This window comes from Chrysemys picta, unplaced genomic scaffold (assembly GCF_011386835.1).
Source record: "Chrysemys picta bellii isolate R12L10 unplaced genomic scaffold, ASM1138683v2 scaf128, whole genome shotgun sequence".
NCBI lineage: Eukaryota > Metazoa > Chordata > Testudines > Emydidae > Chrysemys > Chrysemys picta.
Window position 1 is genome coordinate 16226 of NW_027052835.1, and position 18127 is coordinate 34352.

The 18127-nt window shown below is 47.5% G+C and overlaps 2 long non-coding RNA genes across 2 annotated transcripts; one reads left to right on the plus strand and one right to left on the minus strand.

The window, feature by feature from the left end:
* Nucleotides 1-573: 573 nt before the first annotated feature.
* Nucleotides 574-2744, minus strand: LOC135978121 (uncharacterized). Its single transcript, XR_010595532.1, has 3 exons — nt 2123-2744; nt 1899-1990; nt 574-1511 (listed from the first exon to the last, which is right to left on the minus strand). It is a non-coding gene; the product is annotated as an uncharacterized LOC135978121 (long non-coding RNA).
* A 1405-nt stretch (nt 2745-4149) lies between these two features.
* On the plus strand, nt 4150-11749 carry LOC135978119 (uncharacterized). The gene is made up of 2 exons (XR_010595531.1): nt 4150-8127; nt 8979-11749. It is a non-coding gene; the product is annotated as an uncharacterized LOC135978119 (long non-coding RNA).
* The last annotated feature ends 6378 nt before the right edge of the window (nt 11750-18127 follow it).

Below are 18127 nucleotides of genomic sequence, written 5' to 3' on the forward strand. Positions count from 1 at the left end.
GAATTGCCATATGAAAGGTGGCGAGGAGAGAGCTTGTCTCTAACTCTACAGAGCTTTGATCTCCTTGCTGTGATTCACACCCTTACTGCTGCGTAATAGAGGTGAAGGAGGCATGGCCCAGTCTAGTGGCACTAGCCCATTTCAGTCATGAGGACAGAGGTTGCTGTGCTCTGGGTTTATCCTGCCAGCCTGGGGCTGGCCAATCACTGTACTGTTATGTAATAAGGGTCCCCTGTGGAACGCATAATGAGCTAGTCAGGGTCAAAGGTTATTTGGTCCGTCCTCAGCCATGAATTTTAGCAGGCGGATGCTGCTCCTCCCTCTTTTCTCCTCTTTGTGGAATTTGGCGGTGCCCAGCAGTTCGTGTGTTGGGGGATCAACAAGGAAAAAAGAAGTTTAGCAACAGCAGAGAAAGGGGAACCCTGGATTAGCTTTATTCCAGCTCAATCATCACACTATTAATGACGGAAATGGTCTCTGCTCTGTCCTTTGTAGGGCTCAAAGAACACATTCTCTTCTCCATGGGCCTGGGCCAAAGCCCATTAAAGACAACAGAGAGACTGACTTCCGTGAGCTTTGTTTGGATCAGGCTACTATGAACAAAGAGGGGTTGGACTCATTCCTGCGTCTCTAGGCTTAGCCTATAACCATCTCACTGTCCACTATTTCCTTTGACTGACGGGCTGGTCTCACCCTCACTCAGATCCCGGACTAAGGAACTGGATCTGGGGAGTTTGTACCCAATATCCCCCACCTCCTCCCTCTTTACATCTGAGGGTCTCTCTGATGAGTCCTTGCTGAGGACTGTCAAGTCATATTGCCCTGGCCTGATCTTCTTTGACTAACCACCAGGAAATACGGGCTTCCAGGGCTCCATCTGTGTCTTTGCATTAACCAAGTGTATCTTCCTGCCTCATTTAACTACCAGGCTCCTCTGATCAGCGAAGCAGCAGAAAAGCTTCCTGACTCAGGATACAGAGTAACTCTGCTGCTCAGTGCAGCATCTGCCAACCTGCCAGCCTTGAGGCCCAGCCTGTGATATGGTTCTGCAGATCCTAGGCTCAGTGCAGATCCTGGCAGCTGCGTGGGAATGTGCCTGAAAGCCGCTTTTGTGCACCACCCCCACCAACTTGGAAGCCATCTGGTCACTGGGCCAGCCCCCAGCATAAAGCAGAGAAGCCTCGGGGATGCCGCAGCCATGCCCCCTCTCCCTTGGGAACACCTCCCTCTCCTGAGGCTGGGAGGAGGGTGGTGTTGGAGCCATTACAACAGGCCGATGGCGCCCATTACAGAAGAGGATGATCACACAGTGGATGACCAAAGCACACAGTACAAATTAGACCCCATTGGTGCCATGACAGGGCCTCTGCGTCCCCATTGCCATCTCCTTGACCCACACCCTGGGACCTCTGCTTCCTCACTGCACTAACCTAAGGATATTACTTACGTTCACGTACCAAGTCCAGGCCTTCTGATCTGGGTCTGTCTGCCGGCGTGCTGGACAGTGCGCCCTAGGGAATCAACACAACGGCTCTCCTGTCAATGCTTACATTCTCCAGGGCGAACTTTCAGAGGTTCAGCCTCTCAACAAAGAGAGCAGTTTTCAAGACGTCTCACGGGAAATCAAATGCAGTCACAATCTGGGAAATTACCGAGGGACTGATGGCCAAATGCTGCACTATTTCCACTGTTCCAGAGGGATTTCCTCAGAAGTATCTGGATGATTATGGTTTCAACACAATCCCTGCCTTTTACATAAACCCCAGGCCAGCCCACTTACAGGTCAAGAAATGAGGATGCAAGGTGCCCCAGACATACATATGGGGCACTGCCAGTTGTGAGAATATGGGACTGAGCAACGCTCTGCAATCTCAGTTCAACAAGTCAACAAAACTTACCTCAGCAAAGAAGGCAACTGAGGTGAGCGTGTGCTTCTTCCTGCCCCACTTGGGCCTTGGGCCTGAAATCCTTCCCTCTCTCATGTGGGGCTCTGCAACATAAATACCCATGAGTAACAGGGACAGCAAGCTCTACAGAGCAAATCTGTACGGCAGATGGTAGAAAGAATAGCTTATACTATCTATCTATCTGTCTATCTATCATTACATGTTAATTCACTTACAGCATCTAGGCCTCCCCATTGTAGCTGAATGGTTCACAGTCAGAAGCTGGGATGTATCTGTTGAGGGGCTGGATTGTAGGATGAGAGTCCATGCATAGGCTCAGGCCAATGTCTTCCTATGTCACTGTCCAAAGTCTGGCACTAACATTCATATTCAGGCATCTAGACGAGTGGACTGATTTTCAGAGGAGCTGAACAGCCACGGCTTCGGCAGATTCGAGTGAGAAGTTCTTGGTATTCAGCATTTGAGAAAGGTCAGGCCATTTATTTAGGTGCCTGAGTGTGGCACTGCAGCCGCTGCTATGGGTCGTTTACAATGAATACGGAATCAACATCATCTCGGCACGACAACCAAGTTCAGGATCTAATCGAGCTGTATCCTCTCTGTACTGCTGTACGGTTGCGAAACATTGGGACTGCACCACTCAGAGTGGGCAAAGCTGGAGGCTTTCCACATAAAATGCCAACGTTGTATATTGGGCATAGAGTGGAAGGACTTCATTTGTAAAGCAGATGTTTATGGTCGCTCCGGTCTACAGACTACTGGGGCCATTGTCCGCAGATGGCATTTTATGCTTTTCAGACATGTCGCGAGTATGCCACAAGACCAGGCCTGCACAACATACGGCCCGCGGGCCGCATGCGGCGTGTGGGGGCTCACTGTGCGGCCCGCGGGGGGATTCTAAACCCCACGCACACAAAGTCCCGAGGCTGGCGTGGCGGCGCTTCCTGGGGCAGCTCCTGGTGGCGTGCCTGCCCGCCGACAGGAGCCAGCAATGCGGGACACGGGCATGGGGATGGAGCCCTCGTGCGCCGCCGCGCCTCCACCCGCCCCCCCCCCACCGACCCCAAGCGGGACACGGAGCCCGCGCGCGTTGCTGCCCCTCCCCACTGCCCCAAGCGGGACACGGGCACGGAGCGCTCGCTCCCCCCCCCCAGCGGGACACAGGGCTCAGCCACCGCCCCCGTCCTGAGCGCTTTTTGGCCCACCCCCCCCGGGACTCCTGCCCCATCCAACCCCCCGCGTTCCTTGATGCCCACCCCGGGACCCCTGCCCCATCCACCCCCTTCCCTGTCCCCTGACTGCCCTCCGCTGCCCCATCCAACTCCTCTCCTGATTCCCCATCCAAACACCCCTTCTCCCTGTCCCCTGACCACCCTTGGAACCCCTGCCCCTGACTGCCTCCCACCACCCCATCCAACCCCTGCTCCTTCCTGACTGCCCCCCGGGACCCTTGCCCCCATTCAATCCCCCTGTTCCCTGCCATCTGACCGCCCCGACGCCTATCCACCCCCCCACCTCCCTGAACTCCCCTGCCCTCTATCCAACATCCCGTCCCTGCTCCCTTACCGCGCTGCCTGGAGGTGGCTGGCGGTGCTACAGCCGCGCCGCTCGGCTGGAGCCAGGCCACACTGCCACTGCGCAGTGCCTGGAGCACCGAGTCAGTCTGAGCTTGCAGCCCCCCCGCTTCCCGTGAATCAGCTGTTCGCGCAGGAAGCCTGGGAGGGCTGAGAAGCAAGCAGCGGCTTCGCGCTCAGGCCCAGGGAGGCGGAGCGGAGGTGAGCTGGGGCGGGGAGCGGTTCCCCTGCGCGCCCCTCCCCCCGGGTTACCTGCTGTGGTGCGGACGGCTCCCCCCACCCCAGCTCACCTCCGCTCCGTCTCCGCCTCCCTGGGCTTGAGCGCGAAGCCGCCACTTGCTTCTCTGCCCTCCCAGGCTTCCCGCGCGAGCAGCTGATCGCGGGAAGCGGGGGGGGAGGGGGAGAAGCGGGGCAGAGTGTTCAGAGGCGGAGGCGGAGCGGAGGTGAGCTGGGGCCGGGGAGCGGGGTGGAGAGCTGGAGCACCCATGGGGTCGGCTCCTAAGGCGCCATTTTTGGATAATGTGCTCAGGGGGAGCAGCCGCTCCCTCTGCTCCCCCCCCAGCTACGGTCCTGGTCACTTCAACTTACCGGTTGTTAAATTTAGAAGCCCTTTTAGAACCGGTCCCGCGCAGGACAACTGGTTCTAAAAGGGCTTCTAAATTTAACAACCGGTTCCCGTGAACCGGCTCCCGCTCACCACTGGAGACTCCCCTTGCTGCTCTCACCCTAGGAGCCAGAGACCTCCCAGCAGGGCTGGTGAGTGCGGCCAGGGAAGGGGGAAGGGTGTGGTGGAGTGAGTGTCTAGGAGGTGTGGAAGCAGAGAAAGAACTGACAGGAAGGGGATGCAATGCATGACAGTTAGTTAGCAAGAGTTAGGCTAACTGTAACCCTAATAACGCGAGATTTGTAGAAGCGAGGAATGTGTGAGGCAAGTGGGAAAGAACTGTGTGAGAAGTTGCTGCGACCTTGTGTAGATAATATGGAATGTAGACTAAGAGTCTACATTAGTGAGCAAAACAAGATATCAGAATGACCTATGTATAAACAAAATGCAACTGTTGCTCATTATTGTCTGTAACAAAAGGTATAAATGCTTGCTGTAATTGTTTATCTGTTGAGAGACCTGCTTAGCTCTCTCCCTCTGCGCAATTGTGAGAGTTAATAAAGCATCTGACTTGCTATACCTAAACAAATAGTGAGAACTCTGTTTTTCTCCGACAATTTGGGGGCTCGTCCGGGATGGCAACGCCCGCAGAGGCACCGGCAGCTGCTACGGATCGTTCCCCTTTGAACCCCATGGCGCCACAATAGAGGTAGGAGACCTTTTGAAATCTCTATTGGGGTGTCGGAGGAGGACTGTCCGTGGGGCCGTCTGTCCCTGTTGGGCTCACGCCATCCGAACTTATTGACTGTGCAGCAAGGTCAGATGCTGAGCGGCTTAGGGGAATTGTTGCCGCCCCCTGTATGCATATGCGAGGTGCATAGGTATGCACCGGTGTTGAGGGGTTGTTACCGCCTCAGGAGGGGTTTTTACCGCCTCGAGTGATGCATCGAGGTACTTGGGAATAGTACCTGGAGGTACTTGGGAATAGTACCCGGAATAAGGCCTTGGTGTGTGTGTGTGTGTGTGTGTGTGTGTACACCAGTGTGAATTGAGTGTTACCGGAAGACGCCCAGAGTACTCTGCGAAGCCTTTTGGCTCGTGACCAGAAATACTCTAACGCAAGCCCGGTAACTAGAGGATCTTTTAGGAGATCCGACCCACGGTGGGCTAACTCGGCCTGGCATCGTCCGGCGAGGAGGCTACCTGGGTCTAGGAGTGTGTGAACCCATCTTCCCTCCCCTTTTCCTCTCCGTGTGAGCCACTGACAGTCTGATCATCTCACTGGATGCAACAGAGTAAGCGGCGCCGTCTCTCTGAGACTAGCCGACGCTCTTTGCTGAAGGGAGGTGTAGGAGGGTCGTGGCCATCCTTGTTAGTCTCTCCTGTGTGAATACCCTGTAGGGAGAGATCCTTAGTTTATGTGCCGCTAGCGCGGACAGGGCATCCTCCTCCCTGTGTGTGTGATTGGAAAATGGGTGGGGGACAGTCTAAGGATTCCCTCTCACCCACTAAGGGTACCCCAGCTTATTTCATGTACGTACATTATGGTACTAAAACCTGCAGGTATTTAGAGAATTGGAATCATTACACGCGTGAAAATTCGTCTAAACAATGCCCACTAGAAGCTACCTTCAATCTAGATAAGATCATACATCTCAGAGGAGCTTTTAATCACAAAAAAAGTCTCTGACACACAATGGGAGCAATTTGTCTATTGAGGAAAGGAACGGGTTAATTTGAAATTCAGCTTGGTCCAGAGATAAAGAGAAAGTTAATCTGCGTTCAAGGTCAAGAATCAATGCAGACCAGGCTAAGTACAAAGAAAAACTGCTTTCGGCCCCAGCTGACTGTGAAAAAATATAGACATAGTCAAACCAAAGGCAATACAAGTTACAGTGCTGAGATTACATTTGCAAAGCTTAACTGTCCAGTGAGATCCAACAGTCTGCCTTTGCGACCCTGGAGCCGGCGTGGTTTGGGGACGCTGAAGAAGCCACAGGCAGACGGCCTTTACTGGAATCACTGAAAAGACGCCCCAGGAGACCTCAGGGTGTAAAAGAACTGCCCTCCCAAGAGAGGAAGCAAGTTGGAGATTGCACAGCACCTTCTCTGAACATTATACACAGACGTGGCCAGTCTGGACGTACGTGTGTGAGTATGAAAGTGTGCCTACTCTCAGCTGCAGTAAGTCTGAGAACCGGAGAGGGATTTAGCATTCCTCTTTCCACCCCGGCTGACCGGGAAGGGTGTCAGGTGGATCTACCCCAGTCGTAGCAGGACTGGGCAATAGAGAAGTTGGAGAAAAGAGAAGAGTTGTGTACTTGATAACTAGAATTGAGCAATTAAGAGCATAGATCATGAACCAGGCAGCAACTCAAACCTACGCCCAGGGCAAGTTGCAAGCCTTGAGACAGGACTTCCAGGCAGAAAAGGAAGCACTGGCTAAGCAAGTACCGGTCCTTCAGGGACTTGTCAGAATTTAACCATTTGTGTTTGCATATGCTGTAAGAGCAGTGTGTTTGCCACAAGAGAAAATTGAATAGTTAAACGCCAATGGGTCATGCGTTTTGCCCAAGTGGCAAGCCTCACGAGGGAGGACTCGGGTAGCCTTGTGAGTAAGAATGTTTAAGAGAAGAGACCAGGAAGGGTGGGGGCTAGTTGAGAAGCCCACCCTCCTATCTAAATTGGTAGTGAAAAAGCTGGTGCCCATGGAAGGGACGGTTCAGCGAGAAAAGCAGGATCGGGCCCAAGCGGGCAGGCAATAGATAGAGAGATTGGAGAACAGGTTGGAAACTTTGAGGGCATAGTGGAAGGAAAGGAGTAAGTAATTATAAGCATGGGGATTTCAAATCCCCAGGATAATAATTGAAACGGTAAAATGTGTGTAAGACAGAGTCTTTGTACCAAGGTGCAAGGCTCTCCTTTCTTCTGCTGAATAAAGCAACTCTTCCTTATCCCTGTCTGGCTGTTATTGGCTCTCAGCTAGGTGGACCCGATATTTTGGTGACAGTTACTGGCGACTCCGGTTAATGAATTTCTGTCTTATACATTTAGGTGTTAGGTGTGTGGATGGAACTGAGCCTCTCATTTGTAATTCCTCAGAGTGGAAGCCATCGCGTGCAATGAAGCTCTGAGGTTGAATTGGGATCCTTCTGTCCCGTCCCCTGTAGCGGTCAGTATTAGTAGAAATTCCTGTAATAGGATCCTATTAGGCCATAATTCCCTCTGTTCTCTGTGTAATTCTCTGTTAGAGTATCAGCAGGCAGATGGGTGGGTCTCTGGTAAAACCCTCTAAGGATAGCCCTTTGAATTATATGTTAAATAAATGGCTTTTACCCAGTGTTCAGGAAAGAATAAAGATTTGAATTTGTTTTTGGGTAACAAAATAGCAGATAAAAGATCTGGTAAAAAGAGAGAGAAGGACAGTGCCCCTGGCTCTGTGTGGTCGAGCTGTCACTTTACTAGGGGTGCATGGAGATTTTGTAAGCACAAAAGAAACAGTTACACCTTGTGTAGAAATTGATGTGGCTAGTGTTGTGGAAATTGAATTGTGGATAGGATGTGCATTTTCCCCAGAACATGTGCAGTGTATATTGTAGCAGAGGTAAAAGAAATGCAAACCTACCAATATAGGTTGTGTTGTCTCTTTTCAGATCACTGGGTGTTTGAAAGCAGGAGTTAGAAGTAAAAGGCAATCAAAAGTCTGGGAAAGTTAATTGTGTCCCTTTTTACATAAGAATTTTTAAGCTGTGGATAGCTTTGAATCTGGAAGCAAGCCAGAAAGCATCTGTATTAATGCAATTTTCTAACTAATAAGGTAGAAGCCACTGAAACCTGGGCTGCCTATGAAACAAATACAAGGAAATATGGGGTAATTCCTCTGTTTTGTCTAAAATCAACAAGAGTATGTGTGTATATAAAGGAAATATTTTAAGCAATGACTGACTACCCAGAAGGGGTAGACCTCTGTTCTTTTGTCTTTCAGATCATCAGAGAAAATGGATGCCAGCTGAACAGCATTCAATGTACCATGCATTTACTGGTACAATAGGAATTATTTTTGTGTTCTTTGTCCTGTCTTGTGGTGTTTGTCTTGTGGCCAAAATTGTTGGGTTTAATATTTTCATAAGACAGTCTAGTTCAAAATTAAATAGAAGGGTTAAATCAAAAAAGCAGATACTTGTTTTATTCAACTTGGAATACAAAAAGTGTTTGGATAAATCAGGAAAATGTGATATACTAAAGTCTAATACAGTTGCTTAAGTAAGAAAAAGAAACTTCATTGGCCAGATTTTTTTTAATTGAAAAAAATTGTTGTTAAAATTTGCATACCAACAGTCTTTGGAAGCAAGGACATGGAAGGTTAACCCACTCCCCATATTGCCCATGGGATCCTTCTGGCTACTTCAGATTTCTAGCCAGAGGGCTGGGGAGGGAGGAAAGCTATTGGACACCTGAGGTTGTACCAAGTGGACTCCTCAAAAGTGGGTGTGCTTGTCCTGGTTTGTTGCTCCAAAGCTCTGTAATAAAGTTATTTTACTGGAAGGGTGTACATGGCATACATTGAATAATAAGACTAATGTACTGTATAATGGCAATGTGTATGTGTTCATTGTTGGGAAAAGGTGTATGAGTGAAAAGTGGAAGTTTCCTTTGTAGGTTAAAAGAAGCCAAGAAGGGGAGAAGGAAAAAGAACAGAACGAGTTAACTGAGGAAAAATAGCTAGCAAGCTCAGTCCAAAGATAAGATGCTGGCACCATCCAAGGACACTGCCCACAGCTAAGACTTGGCTGATAGCCAAGAAAAGGGGGGCCTGAATGTGCCCAAGCAACTATGAGATCTGCAAAACACTGCCAGGCATTAATGAAATGTGTTAGGTTTCTTTTCTCACAGATAAAAGAAGTGCTACCCAAAGACCCTAGCAGCCCTGCCATTCATTGAAACAAGGAGACTGAGTCTACGTAAAGTCCATCAACGAAAGACTGCTTTGGCTCCATGCTGGAAAGGCCCTTTCCAAGTCCTGTTAACCACCACCACCACCACTGTGAAGTGCCAAGGACTACCTGCCTAGACCCATGCTTCTCACTGTAAAAAGACCCCTCCACCTCGGGAGGACTCTCCGACTGATGATAAGCCTATTTCTCCTTCTAGCTCTGCTGTGTCTTCTGGACAGCAGGAAAAAGAAAGAAAGAAAGAAAAAAGACAAGGTGAAGTGCTAGTAACCTCTCCCTTGTCCACTGACAGACCTACTGTGCCTCTGGATTTTTCTAGAAGAAGCAAAACCATTACAGGGTGATGTGCTAGTAACCTCTCCCCTGTATGATGCTAAACCACACTGTTTCAGGAAAAGAGAAGAAGGAACACTTGCTTAATTGAAACCACAAAGTCCAGGGATTCCTGACTACAAGAGACATTAAGAACTGACCCTGGTGAAGAAACAAAGAATTATACACTGGCAGGAAGAAACTTGTGAAACCCATGCTTGGGAACGTGGTATTGATTGGATTTTGGGGTTTATTCTACAGGCTGCGCCCTGTGTTTTGGATAAGTCCTTCAGCATGTATTGCCCTCCCTAATTGGATTTTAAATAAGTACCAAAGGCACCTTGTTGCCATTGCCCCTGCCATCTCCTCCATTACACTATTACCCCTGTAACACATCCAAATACAGACAATGCCATATATTTGATAAAAACCAATGACTAAGGCCTTCACACTTTAGTGATTTATTTAAATATTGTTTGAAAAAATATATTTTTAAGGTTCAGGATATCCCATATAAGCGAACAATTGAATGGATCAGTGGAGATAAAAGTATATGATATCACTACCAGTGAACCCCAAGAATTTATAATTGCTCACAGGGGGCTGCCATTAGATTAGCACAACAGAGGGCTTGGGTTATTTCCTCTAGAAAGAAGAGAGACTTGACCGGATCCCTTTGGGATGGGGCCAATAATGCAGCAGCAGTTTGGAATATTTTTAAGAACCAAGAACATGATGAGAAATTGGGGCAACTAGAGAAGGCCATTGGCCTTGTTTCTGGAGCACAACTAACCCAGGTACAGGCTGGAGTTGATGAGTTACATGTTATTTCCGCCCTTAGTTCAATGACCCAGAAGTTGCTGACAGAGATGGTATTGAATATCACTGAGGCTGGGAAGGCATTGCAGTGGGATCTAGCATGCTCAGAGATTCAGGATTTCTTGAATGACCAGCTAATGGCCATTTGGAATGATCTAGAGCATCAGGCTTGGCCCACTGCCCTTACAGACACATCAGGAGTACCATCTGATCTGTGGCCATGGAGACATACTTGGAAACTTTCTGGGTGGAAGTGCAGACATTCTCAGTGCTCCTTCCAAGTATATGGACCGGTTCAGGGGGTGTGGGCTCCCACATACCGAATCCTGCCGGGTCCATGGGGAGGATGCATGTGGGATTGGGTAATTCACCGAGACATCTGGGAAATTAGACCTCCTGGTATGCCCAATCGATTTTTAGTCAGTGCTCCTGGGATTACATCTGACATTTGGATGGGGTTAGGGAGTCAATGGACATTTTGGCCGTTACAACCCCCACAGCTTCAGTGTATCCGTAAACTGAAGCCAGGAGAAGTTGTTACTCTTCATGACTACGTTTGCTGGGAGGGTAGGGGACAAGGAACTACCCTGACAGGACACTTATTTTTTTAAGCTAATGATAGCTGTGTGTATGTTAAAGCCACCACATTGCAAGACATACATTTTAATCTCATTACCACTGCAGGCAATCATATTATTTACTGGCCTGCAGATAGAATTTTGCAAGTAGTCCTTAGGTTCCAGATACCCTTTAATTGGACTAGTTTAGTACCTGATCGATTTCAAAATTTGCTTTCACTGTTACCAGAGGTTCAGAAAATCTCTGAAGTACAAGGGCAAATTCACATGCTTCAAAATATGTATCAAGTTAAAAAGTATGCCTTTCAGACAGCTTATAGAGTATCCACCTTATGTACTAAGTATGATGTATTGTGTTATATGACTAAGATTGTACAACAACCCCATCATATTATCGCTATGGGAATGTTATTGCTTGTGTTGTGCAGGAGTATGTTATTGTTGTTGTAAAGGACGTAATAATAGTAATACCTTTCACGTCCATGCTCATCATGCATTGTCATTACATCCAATCAAAACCCCTAAGGTTGAAGCATCTGATGTAGAATCTGAATTCCGAGATTTAATGCAAATAGAGATTTGAAAATGTTTGTTGTACTAGTAGTACAAAAGGGGGGGTTGTGGAAGCAGAGAAAGAACTGACAGGAAGGGGATGCAATGCATGACAGTTAGTTAGCAAGAGTTAGGCTAACTGTAACCCTAATAACGCGAGATTTGTAGAAGCGAGGAATGTGTGAGGCAAGTGGGAAAGAACTGTGTGAGAAGTTGCTGCGACCTTGTGTAGATAATATGGAATGTAGACTAAGAGTCTACATTAGTGAGCAAAACAAGATATCAGAATGACCTATGTATAAACAAAATGCAACTGTTGCTCATTATTGTCTGTAACAAAAGGTATAAATGCTTGCTGTAATTGTTTATCTGTTGAGAGACCTGCTTAGCTCTCTCCCTCTGCGCAATTGTGAGAGTTAATAAAGCATCTGACTTGCTATACCTAAACAAATAGTGAGAACTCTGTTTTTCTCCGACAGAGGTGTGCGGGGGGTGCTGGGCTGTGAGGGTGTGGAGGGCGCTGGGCAGTGGGGGGAGGTTTGTGTGTTTTGGGGTGCTAGGCAGTGGGGGCCTGTTGGGGGGTGCTGGGCAGTGAGGGAGATCTCATAGACTCATAGACTCTAAGGTCAGAAGGGACCATTATGATCATCTAGTCTGACCTCCCGCATGATGCGGGCCACAAAACCTGACCCACCCACTCCTGGAAGAATTCTCTCCCTTGACTTAGCTGTTGAACTCCCCAAATCATTATTTAAAGACTTCAAGTCGCTGAGAATCCTCCAGCAAGCGACCCCTGCCCCATGCTGCGGAGGAAGGTGAAAAACCTCCAGGGCCTCTACCAATCTACCCTGGAGGAAAATTCCTTCCTGACCCCAAATATGGCGATCAGCTGAACCCCGACCATGCGGGCAAGATTCTCTAGCCAGTCCTCCTGGAAAAGTTCTCTGTAGTAACTTTTAATATCCCATCATTGACCATTGTTATGGACCTATTGACTAAAATCACTGTATCCCATCAAACCATCCCCTCCATAAACTTATCAAGCTTAATCTTAAAGCCAGAGAGGTCTTTCGCCCCCACTGTTTCCCTTGGAAGGCTGTTCCAAAACTTCACCCCTCTGATGGTTAGAAACCGTCGTCTAATTTCAAGCCTAAACTTCCCGACGGCCAGTTTATATCCATTCGTTCTAGTGTCCACATTAGTACTGAGCTGAAATAATTCCTCTCCCTCCCTGGTATTTATGCCTCTGATATATTTAAAGAGAGCAATCATATCCCCCCTCAGCCTTCTTTTGGTTAAGGTAAACAAACCGAGCTCCTCGAGTCTCCTTTCATACGACAGATTTTCCATTCCTCGGATCATCCTAGTGGCCCTTCTTTGTACCCGTTCCAGTTTGATTTCATCCTTTTTAAACATGGGAGACCAGAACTGCACACAGTACTCCAAATGAGGTCTCACCAGTGCCTTGTATAACGAAACCAGCACCTCCTTATCCCAACTAGAAATACCTCGCCTAATGCATCCCAAGACAGCATTAGCTTTTTTCATGGCCACGTCACATTGCCGACTCATAATCATACTGCGATCAACCAGGACTCCGAGGTCCTTCTCCTCTTCCGTTACATCCAACTGATGCGTCCCCAGCTTATAACTAAAATTCTTGTTAGTTATCCCTAAATGCATAACCTTACACTTCTCACTATTAAATTTCATCTTATTACTATTACTCCAGTTTACAAGGTCATCCAAATCTCCCTGCAGGATATTCCGATCCTTCTCCGAATTGGCAATACCTCCCAACTTTGTGTCATCCACAAACTTTATCAGCCCACTCCTACATTTGGTTCCGAGGTCAGTAATGAATAGATTAAATAAAATTGGACCCAAAACCGAACCTTGAGGAACTCCACTGGTAACCTCCCTCCAACCTGACAGTTCACCTTTTAGTACGACCCGCTGCAGTCTCCCCTTTAACCAGTTCCTTATCCACCTCTGGATTTTCATATCGATCCCCATCTTTTCCAATTTAACCAATAATTCCTCATGCGGTACCGTATCAAACGCTTTACTGAAATCGAGGTATATTAGATCCACCGCATTTCCTTTATCTAAAAAATCTGTTACTTTCTCAAAGAAGGAGATCAGGTTGGTTTGGCACGATCTACCTTTCGGAAAACCGTGTTGTAATTTGTCCCAATTGGCATTGACCTCAAGGTCCTTAACTACTTTCTCCTTCAAAATTTTTTCCAAGACCTTGCATATTACAGATGTTAGACTAACAGGCCTGTAGTTACCCGGGTCACTTTTTTTCCCCTTCTTGAAAATAGGAACCACATTAGCTATTCTCCAGTCAAACGGTACCATCCCCGAGTGTATGGATTCATTAAAAATTATCGCTAACGGGCTTGCAATTTCCCGCTTCAGTTCTTTTAATATTCTCGGATGAAGATCATCCGGTCCGCCCGATTTAGTCCCGTTAAGCTGTTCGAGTTTGGCTTCTACCTCGGATACGGTAATGTCAATCCCCACTCCTTTATTCCCATCCGTCTCGCTTCTACTATTCCTCAGCCTTTCATTAGCGTCATTAAATACCGATGCAAAATATTCATTTAGATATTGTGCCATGCCTAGATTATCCTTAATCTCCACTCCATCTACAGTCTTAAGCGGTTCCACTTCTTCTTTCTTTGTTTTCTTCCTATTTATATGGCTATAAAAGCTCTTACTATTGGTTTTAATTCCCCTCGCAAGGTCCAACTCTACTCGGCTTTTTGCTTTTCTCACTCCATCTCTACATGCTCTGACCTCAATAAGGTAGGTTTCTTTGCTGATCCTCCCCTTTTCCACTCCCTGTACGCTTCCTGTTTTTTCTTAATGACCCCTCTGAGATGCTTGCTCATCCAGCTCGGTCTAAACCTCCTGCCTATGAACCGTTTTCCCTTTCTTGGGATACATGCCTCTGACAGCTCCTGCAACTTCAACTTGAAATAATCCCAGGCCCCTTCCACCTTTAGATCCCTAAATATGTTAGTCCAATCCACTTCCCTAACCAGTCTCCTTAATTTATTAAAGTTAGCCCTTTTGAAATCGTAAACCTTAGTCTCCGATTTAATTCTGTTAATCTTTCCATTTAGTTCAAACTGAATTAGCTCATGATCACTTGAGCCAAGGTTGTCCCCTACAACCATTTCCTCAACGAGGTCCTCACTACTCACCAGCACCAAATCTAAAATGGCATCCCCCCTCGTCGGTTCAGCAACTACTTGATGAAGGAATTCATCAGCTATTATGTCTAGGAAAATCTGAGCCCTATTATTGTTACTAGCATTTGTTCCCCAATCTATATCTGGGAAGTTAAAGTCTCCCATGATTACACAGTTCCTATTAGTATTTACTTCCCTAAAAACGTTAATAAGTTCTCTGTCCATATCCAGGCTAGATCCCGGCGGTCTATAGCACACCCCAAGCACTATCCCAGGGGAGGCTCTAGTAGTTCTTTTACCCAATGTGAGTAATGCCCAGACAGACTCCGTCTTATCCATTCCATTGCTTATTATTTCTTTACAGTTTACCTCATTATTGACATACAATGCTACTCCCCCACCTTTACCTTTGATCCGGTCTTTCCTAAACAGCACATACCCTTCCATACCTGTACTCCAGTCATGACTACTGTTCCACCACGTTTCAGTTATTCCTACGATATCCGGTTTCATTTCTCGGACCAGGAGCTCCTCCAAAATTCCTCCATTTTGTTACCTAGGCTTCTCGCATTGGTGTATAAACATCTTAATTTATGCCTTTTGGCCTCTCTCACATTCGTTCTCCCATTTGATATGGACACCGTACTGCTAGTATGACCCACTAGTCTGGTATCCACCCCCCCTCCTTATGTCCAATCTCTTCCCCCTGGCTGTATCTGTTCTTATCTCATTGTCCTCCCTCTCAATGTTATAATCTGGTGTGGAGATTAACTGGACATCTCCCAACCGTCTCCCCCAAATTCCTAGTTTAAAGCTCTTTTGATGAGATGAGCCAGTCTCCCTCCCAGATGTCTATTTCCTTCCCTACTCAGGTGAAGTCTGTCCCGTGAGAACAGTTTTCTGTCCCCAAAAGCCTCCCAGTGGCCATACATCCCAAAGCCCTCTTTATAGCACCACTCCCTTCGCCAACTATTTGTCATCACAATCCTTTCACCCTTTTACTGCCCTTCTCTAGGAACAGGCAGAATCCCACTGAAGATGATCTGAGCCTCGAATTCCTTAAGTGTCTTCCCCAGCCTGGCATAATCTCCCTTGATTCTCTCTAGCGAGAACCTAGCCGTATCATTTGTTCCTACGTGAAGGATGATCAAGGGGTTCTTACCTGCTCCTTTTAGGATCCTTTTCAGCCACAAGTCCACATCCCGTATCTTAGAGCCCGGGAGACAGCACACCCTTCTGTTCTCTGGGTCCGCCCTGGTTACAGGCCTGTCCAACCTCCTCAGTAAGGAGTCCCCAATCACATGCACTTGCCTTTGCCTGGTGGCAGTGCGATCTACTAATCTATCCCCTGTTCCCTCTAGTTGCAACCCCTGTCCATTCCTATTTTCCCTTATAGTCCCCCTTACGTCATCCTGTATCCTCCCGGGGCCCAGAATTGGTGCTGTCTCCATCAACTCCTCCCCTCTTTCTATGGGACTAGCTGCTCATCTCTTTTTCCTCACCCTGCCCCCTTCAGTTACCACCTGCTGCACCCCTTCCTCGTTCTCCAAACACCCAAACCTGTTCCTGAGCTCTATTTCTCCTTCACTGGCCCTCCTTTTCCTTTGCCTGCTTCTCACAGTCACATGCTTCCACTGCCCTTGTTCTCCCCCCGGCATTCCCCCCTCACAGGTCTTAGCCCCTGCTACCACCTGTGCCCCTGAGCATTCCCCTTCAGCCCCCACTTGCCTTTGCTCCATCAGGTGCTCGAACCCCCTTCTAAACTCTATCAAGGTATCTACCTGCATCTCCAAGCCTTGGATCTTTTCTTCCAGCAGTTCTATTAGGCGGCATTTCATGCACACATACCTCTGTTCAGGTACCGCTGCTAGGACCATGTACATACCGCAGCTGCCGCATGCAATCATCTGCATTGTGTCACCTGCGGCTTGGCTCATGGCTGCTGTTGCCTGGGCCCACCTGCTCAGCTGTGCCCTCTGCACCTGGGGAAACACAGCACACAGGGCACCATGCCCTCTTGCCTCCCCTTCCACCTCCTCCAATGGAACTCCCACTCAAACTCCCGTTAGCAGCCCTGTTCGCTGCCTCCTGTGCCGCTGCTCGCAGCTGTTGCCGCTGCCTGACTGGGTGGCCGCTTTTATAGGCCCTCTCCTCAGCCAAGCTCCGCATCCAAACAAGGCTCAGCTGCCCGCCCAGCACGCTGCCCCTACAGGCCTCTACACATACAAGCAATACAAAGACAGACGCAAATACAGGTACCTTCTCCTCCAATGGAACTCCCACTCAAAGATCTGTGTGTGTCAGGGCACTGGGGGTCTGTGTGGGGCATTGCTTAGTTGTGGTGGTGGGGCTGTGGGGAAGGGCACTGGGAGGGAGGGAAAACCCATATAAATTGACACAAATTGCAAATTAAAACTTTTTAAATGTATAAGCATTTTACTCACTTGGGCGCATTTGCCTCATGGCACACAAATTTGAACTCTGCTTCAAAAATTTGCACAGAAGAAATTTTTCTTTTACCTTAATTATACTATCTTAGGAGCCCGCTATAACATAGTACCAAGGTTCAATACAAAGTCATATAAAAGTTATACAAAAATGCATAATGCAGAGAGTTATCTACAACTGCATTGATTGACTGCTGTGTGCAGTAATATAGTGACCCCTGGACCTACAGGCTTCCACACACCGTCAGTGCCTTGTTAGTGTGCCATGCGCCGTGAGATATCTCTTCTCTTTGTGTGTGACTGTGAGTGTTTCCCTTGTGTGTGAATTTATTCAACAAAATCTTGAGCTTCATAATGGATACCATGAGTGAAAAGAAAAAGAGAAAAACAGAATCAGAGCACAGAGTTTTCAACATTGAATGGACGAATAAATACTTATGTACTATTTCCAAAGACAAAATACTGTGCCTCGTGTGTCGCGAAACGTTAGTCGTTCTGAAAGAATACAATGTTCGGTGGCACTTTGAAACTAAGCAACTCAATCTCGCCAAATTGAGCCCAAATGAAAAAATAATTAAAGCAGCCAGTTTAGCGAAAAACCTTAGTAGAGAACAGCAAATTTTCAAGAAAGTGAGCACTGAGAACGATACAGTTACTAAAGTAAGCTTTAAAACAGGCCTGCACAATTCGTAAAGCGGCGAGGGCCATATTACTCCAAAGAAAACAGCTGAGGGCCAAAAACCCCCGGCCCCGCAGAACCCCCCCCCCCCCAGCGTCACCCAGCCCCGCGGAAACAAACCCTCCTTCCCCAGCACCGCCCCGCCGAAACAGCTAAGGTTTGGGGGGGAGGGGTGTGTGATACTTTATTAAGAATTTTTCAATTAAATCAAACAATTTTTAAAATTATTTTAATATTTTTATTAATCATGGAAAAATGAAAAACATCTGTTCCGTTGAAAGAAAACATTTGTACTTTTCATAATTACCTTGCAAATTTATTGAGAAATATTACATCTCTTTTTGGCAACAAGCTTGTCGCATTCGGGGGTCATATTTGAAGTGGATATTTTCATAATGTCTTCCAAATGGTCGTCAGTCAGAGAAGAATGTTGCTTGTTTTTATTCATGTTCATGATGGAAAATGTTTGTTCACATATGTAAGTGCGTCCAAAAATGCTG